We start from the raw sequence: 7,114 nt of genomic DNA, 5'->3' as shown, positions 1-7,114 counted from the left end.
TAGAGGTGGAATTTAAGGAAAGGTATTAAGCAGGCTGTGTTGTAGCTTATGAACAAGTAATAAATTGTATCATTTATCTTGAATGTATCATAGATAAGCTGCTATATAACGATCACCACTTCAGATAGCTGTGAAATTAGGTGATTAACTAGTTGGTACTTAACCTTCTAATTTCTGTATAAGTCTAATTACATGAAACAGAAGTTGGTGTTTTGATTTTTTACGTTGCTTTTCTGTTTGGAGTGTCATTGTAACTACTGTAGTGTAAATGATGGAAAATAATTGCATATGTTAAAAAAATAAATTATGTTATATTAAAAAAAGCTAAAAAAAGAATAAAATGGAGAGTGCTGATTTCAGCTAATTCTTATTTTCTAGTACTAAAAGCTATAAACTTCTGTCTAAATACTATTTTAGCTACATCTCACAGTTTTGATATGCTCTGTTTATAGTCTCATTCAGTTCAAAATATTTTCTAATTTCCCATGTGATTTCTTCATTGACCTAGAGGATATTTAGAAGTGTGTTAATTTCCTACTATTTGAAAATTTTCCGAATATCTTTCTATTATTGATTTCTAATTTAGTTTGATATGGTCAGAGAACATATTCTGTATGGTTTCAATATTTTATGTTTGTTGAGAACTTGTTTAATGGTCAGCATATGGTCTGCCTTGGTGAATATTCTCTGTACAGTTGGAAATAGTATGTAACCTGCTGTTTAAAGATATTTTTTCTTTCAGTTTTATTGAGATAAATTGAAATAAATATAGCACTATATCAGCTGAAGGTATATAGCATGTCTTAACTTACATGTATTGTGAAATGATTACCACAATGTTTAGTTAATATATGTTTTCTCATATAGATACAAAGAATCTGCTGTTCCAAATGATGTGTTCTATAGAAGTAAATTATGTCGTTAGTTGTCCTATTCAAATAGCTTATTAATCAACCAATTTTCTATTTTTTCTAACAATTACTGACAAAAGAGTGCTGAAATATCTGACTATAGCTGTGGATCTATTCTTCATTTTAGCTCTGCCAGTTTTTGCCTTATGTGTTTAAAATTTTATTGATGGTTATATAGACATTGAAGATCACTTTATCTCCTTGATTAATCCTTTTATCCTTTTTTCTCTCTTTATTTGTGATAATATCTATTGTTCTGAAGTCTACTTAGTTTGTTATTTATATCGGCACTTCAGTATTCTTCTGATTTGTATTTACATGACATTTTTTTATACTTTTCTTTTTAACTTATCTGTGTTTTATATTTAAAATGGGTTTTTATATTTATATTTAAGTTTATATTTATATTTTATACTTAAGATGGTTTTTTGACAGCGTATAGTTCAATATTGCTTGTAAAAACCAGCTTAAGAATCTGTGCCTTTTAATTTGATTGTTTAAACCATTTATTGTGAATATAATTATCAATGTGATGGGGTTTTTTTTTTTTTTTACCATCTTGTTATTTGTTCTCTGTCTTAATTTTGTCTCTTTTCTCTCGGATTAATTATGTCTCTTTGTAAGTCTTCTGATATCCTCCTCCCCTATTAGCTGATTAGCTTTAACTGTTTTGTTTCTTTCTCAGAGAGTGTTCCAGGTCAGTGGTTCAAAATCTTTTTGGTGTCAGGACCCCTTTATACTCAAATAACCTCATGCTAAGGACCTCAAAGAGCTTTAGTTTATGTGGATTGCAACTATTGATATTTACTGTTTTAGAAATTAAAATTGAAAAATTAAAAATATCATTAAAAATAAGCGTTACAATCCATTATATAGTAACATAGATAATATATTTTATTAAAAAACTATGTTTCTGAAACAAAGATCATCTAGTGAGAAGAGTAGCATTGTTTTACATTTTTGTCTAAGTTCTTTGATCTCTTTCTTAGCGGTTGTCCTGTCTACTGGATTCAGTCTATTGTGATATCACACATCACATCAACTCTGGAAAACTCCATTGTAAATTCGTGAGAGAATGAGAATAAAAAAAAAAAAAACAGCACCTAAGTACTTCCTATCATTATTTTGACCTTGTCACCCCTGAGGAGGTTTCAAGCAAGTGTGTGGTTCTTGGGTCATATCTTGAGAAGTGATGCTCTGAAATTTACAATCTCTCTCTTAAACTTATTGAAGTACATGTTTAAATAACATCACTCCATTTTAGCTAGGACGCTTAAAATAATACATTTTCATCTTAACTTTCCATCATTTGTGCTATTATGACCATATAATTTACTTCCATTTTTGCTATAAACTCCACAATAATTTTTTTATTATTTCACTTTATACAACTGTCTTTTAAAGAAATTTAAAAGTTACAAAAGGATACTTTTTATATTAGCACACATACTTAACATTTCTCATACTTTATTTCTTTGTGTAGATCCAAGTCTCCATCTGGTATAGTTTCCTTTTACCTGAGGAATTTCTCTTAACAATTCTTTGACTGCAGTTCTGCTGATGATCAATACTCTTGGCTTTTGTTTTTATGAAAAAATTTTATTTCACCTTCATCTTTGAAGGATGCTTTCACTGGATATACACTTGCAGGCCTACACTTTCTTCCAGCCATTTAGAGATGTTGTTCAATTGTCTTCCGTCTTGCATAGTTTTTGACAAGAATTTTGCGGTATTTCTTACCTTCATTCCTGTCTGTGTAGTGTGGGGTTTTTTTTTTGCTCCAATTCAACGGTTTCTCTTTATTGCTGATTTTCAGCAGTTTGATTATGATGATCTTTGAGGTGATGGTGGTGGAGGGGATGATGATGGTGGTATTGGGTATGTGTGTGCGTGCACGTGTGTGTTTACCCTCTTGGAGTGTTTAGAGCTTCTCGGACCTAGAATTTTAATAGTTTTCATCAAATTTGGAAAATATGCAGCCATTATTTCTTCAAATATTTTTTCTCCTTCCCCTTTCTATATGACATTCCCAAGTACATGATTTAGTCTAACACTTGATACTATGCCTATGTTACTGAGGAGTTTTCTCTCTCTCTTTTAAAAAATTTTTTTTAATGTTTATTTTTGAAAGAGACAGAGTGTGAACAGGGTTGGGGGAGGGCAGGCAGAGAGAGAGAGAAGGAGACAAAGAATCAGAAGCTGGCTCCAGGCTCTGAGCTGTCATCACAGAGCCTGATGTGGGGCTTGAACTTACAAGCTGTAAAACCATGACCTGAGCTGAAGTCAGACGCTCAACCGACTAAGCCACCTAGGTGCCCCCCTCTCTCTTTTTTTTAGTTAAAAAAAAAGTCTGTACTTTGGTTTGATTAGATTTGAAGTCACTAATTAGACTATGTCTAATGTGCTGTTAATCCCATCTAGTGAAGTTGTTCAAGTATAAACTATATATATTTTATGTTTTATTCCTAAAGTTACATTTGGTTCTTTTTCAAATCTTCCACACCTCTCTTCATGATATTCTTGTTTTCCTTAAATACTGCTATGTTGTTGGCTTATTCTATCACATCTTTCCTGTTGACTGATTTTCTTCTGAATCATGTGTCACGTTTTTCTGCTACTTGGCACTTCTGGTAATTTTGATCGAATGCTGGACATTCTTACATTATATATATGAATGTCTTGATGTGATCAGGCAACTAAATTACTTGCAGATTAATTTGATCTATTTGAGGCCTCTTTTTAAGCTTTGCTAGAATGAGTCTTTAGTACTTTCATTCCAGAGATGGGTCAGCCTCATCTCTAATGTGTGACTCCTCTGGGGTCCCTGTGGAATGCTCTAGGTGATCACCGACAACTCTCCACTCTGACTCGTCTGAGGTCAGAATGTGTCTCTTCCCTCTGTGAGCTCTGGAAATTGTTCAGATAACAACCCTGCCATCCTTCTTTGCCAAAGTGTCCCTTGATGTCTGTGCCTCCCGTCGCTCAGCAAAGGCTCAGTGGATTGCTACTTAGACTTAGGGAACTTGATTTATTCTGGAATCCGGCTTCACATCTTCCAGCTGTCTCGGCTTCTCAAAATTCTGATCTCCTCCTTGACTCACGAATGTTGACAGGCTCTGTTCCGTTTTCATCTGTTTTTCCCGTAATCTGGAAATTGCTTCCAGGCAGAATGCCAGAACAACCAGAAGGCTTGCCTGATTTGTTTCTCTTCTCTCAGGAATCAGAGTCTTGTGCTGCTTATTATCTGGTGTCTGAAAACAGGTGTTTCATATATTTGGTCTAGTTTTTTAGATATAAGAGCCTAGGTCTAGTTTTTATTACTCTATCGTGGTTGGATGCAAAAGTCTATTTTGTTTTTTTTTAAATTTTTTAAATTTTTTTAAATTTTTTTCCCCCCATAATATTTTATTGTCAAATTGGTTTCCATACAACATGCAGTGCTCTTCCCCTTAAGTGCCCTCCACCATCACCACCACCTCTCTTCCCCCCTTCCCCCTCCCCCCCAACCCTCAGTTCATTCTCAGCATTCAATAGTCTCTCAAGTTCTGCATCCCTCTCTCTCCCCAACTCTCTCTCCCTCCTCCGCTCCCCCTGGTTCTCCATTAGGTCTCTCCTGTTTTCCTGCTAGACCTATGAGTGCAAACATATGGTTTCTGTCCTTCTCTGCCTGGCTTACTTCACTCAGCGTGACACCCTCGAGGTCCATCCACTATTTTGAATTCTTAAGTATTTCTTAGGCCGTGACACTCTCAGTTTCTTGGGCCAATAATGATCCAAACATAAGATGTTGCCGTGCCGTCGTCTTTTAGTAAGTCTTTCTGAATGACTTATGAGATGGCTGACTGGAGCCAGAACTTCTGTTGTGTAACTGTACAAAACATTGTGCATCATGTAAAATATTGGGTCTCCATGTGAAACTTACCGCCACTTCTACGTCTGTGAACTTTAAACAACTGAGCTTTACGCATCAGATTCCAGATTGTAAATTACATCCCATCCCAAATGAAAAAAGATAGCACTGGAAACTTTTGTAAACTATATTGAATTTCTTCATTCATACGTCTGCTCTGGTTTAGGAACCTCAGCATTTCCCAAATCACCACTCAGAGTAGATGACTCATAGTTTGACAAACATGGGTTTAGGTGCCTCAGGACTTCACCGTCATAGGTGCTGGGCAAACACAGGTGGTAATTCTACACTTGGAATTCCTTAGTTGAAGGACAAGGACCAAGGGAGTCGCTAGCTTTTATTGTCAAGAATTAAGAAAATCCAAGCGAGAGTGGTCCAATGCCTGCTTGAAGCTTCTTGCTGAAAGAAGGCAGACAAGATTATTTCTAGATTTGGCTGGAGAGGAGGTGGGAATGAAAAGTAGCCATGGGGACCCTAAGGTTTCGAGTTGCTTTGAATAGGCTCTTTCAAAAAACAGTGTTTAGGGGCGCCTGGGTGGATCAGTCGGTTAAGCTGCCGACTTCGGCTCAGGTCATGATCTCCCGGTTCGTGGGTTCGAGCCCCGCGTCAGGCTCTGTGCTGACAACTCAGAGCCTGGAGTCTGCTTCTGATTCTGTGTCTCTTTCTCTGCTCCTCCCCCACTCCTGCTCTGTCATTCTTTCTCAAAATTAAATAATAAAACATTAAAAAATATAAAAACACAGTGTTTAGTTTTCAAACGGAGGTAAAGAAATGTGGTTGACTATTAAGGTATCTTTTTCACCGTCATGCTCCTAGGCTTGGCCAGTACAAGGTGTTTGGGGACTGAGGGAGGGAGAAATTGGGAAAAAGAGCTGGGGTTGTGTAGGCCACCACCACTGGCAGCGGGCAGCTGTTTTGTCACGTGTGGAATGAGTGCATTTTGATTTGACCACAATTCTACAAGTAGATTATTCTGTTGTTTGGGGACCAAAGATCTCAAGACCTAGCACTTTAAATAATTATTGAATATTTTTTTCCCAATACAGTTATAGAGTTGGATCTGATTTATTTTTCCTTTTCAGTAAATGGGTCTATAGACACTAACCCCCAAAGAGTGTGATGTTTAGACTCTGAAAAGTATGTCATAGCCTATGACGTCTTGACTTTCTGGGCTAATCATAAACAAAAGTACCAAACAATAGAATACTTTTCAATTGGTAAACAGGAGGAAGTGGATTTATATGTTCTAAGAAGGGGAAAGGTCAGAAACATGTATTTTTAAAAATGAGTGCTCCAGGGGTGCCTGGGTGGCTAAGTCGGTTAAGTGTCTGATTTAGGCTCAGGTCATGATCTCATAGCGTGGGTTTGAGCCCCACATTGGGCTCTCTGCTGACAGCTCAGAGCCTGGATCCTGCTTCGGATTCTGTGTCTCCTTCTCTCTCTGCCCCTCCCCGACTTGTGCTCTGTCTGTCTCTTTCTCTCAAAAATAAATAAGTGGAAAAAATTTAAAAAAATGTATACTCTAAACGGTACATGAAATGATTAAGATAATTTAATATTTGTATTTAAAAAGCTCTGCTCATATGTATAAATGGTATATAAGTAGATGCAGTTGTTAAGTAGCCTTAAAAATGATACATATGTTGTCTATGAATAGGAAAACTTTGGGAAGAAACGACTATTAATGAATTACTCAGTGTCTACTTGGGGGGGATGGATGGATATTTATCTTTTACTTTATGTATTCTTCTGTTTTACTGGTTTAAAAAGCTAACATTTATTGAACACGTATTTTGTGCCTGGAACTGTGCGAAGCATTCCAAATACGTACATTGTCTTGCTTGGTCTTCACAATTGCCCCATAAAGTCTATATTGGAGGTGCCTTGAGGTGGCACATTGCCAGGAAAGGGGAACTGGGCATTTGCCTTGAGCTGTGTTTGTAAACCAAGCAGACCGTTGTTACCCGAACTGTGTGCTCATTTAGGATGAGTTGGTAGGGGAGAGGTTGCCAGGTGACCCCTTGCTATTAATACCTCTCCTAACACTTCAAAGAAGTAAGTGCTGTTATTATTCCCAATTTAGAGATGAGGACATTGAGGCACAGAGAGTTTCAGTAATTTGCCTAGTGCCTCACAGCGAGTAAATAGCAGAGCCAAGATTTGGATCCCCGTCTGTTAACATGCATACTTCAGGCCTTTCACTTAGATTTCTTACAAGGTAATAATAAATTTAAATCATACTTTAAAAAATCTCAGAAACTCAGATGGCTAACCTAAAATATGAGATTTTAGG

The 7,114-nt window shown here is 36.5% G+C and overlaps 1 protein-coding gene across 1 annotated transcript in view; it reads left to right on the top strand.

The window, feature by feature from the left end:
• The window catches only part of TEKT3 (tektin 3), a 38,557-nt gene that overhangs the window by 3,687 nt on the left and 27,756 nt on the right, over positions 1-7,114 (top strand). The gene's annotated exons all lie outside the window — the stretch shown is intronic.

This window comes from Suricata suricatta, chromosome 17 (genome assembly GCF_006229205.1).
Source record: "Suricata suricatta isolate VVHF042 chromosome 17, meerkat_22Aug2017_6uvM2_HiC, whole genome shotgun sequence".
NCBI classification, from domain to species: Eukaryota; Metazoa; Chordata; class Mammalia; order Carnivora; family Herpestidae; genus Suricata; species Suricata suricatta.
This window is presented reverse-complemented; position numbering and strand designations above follow the sequence as displayed.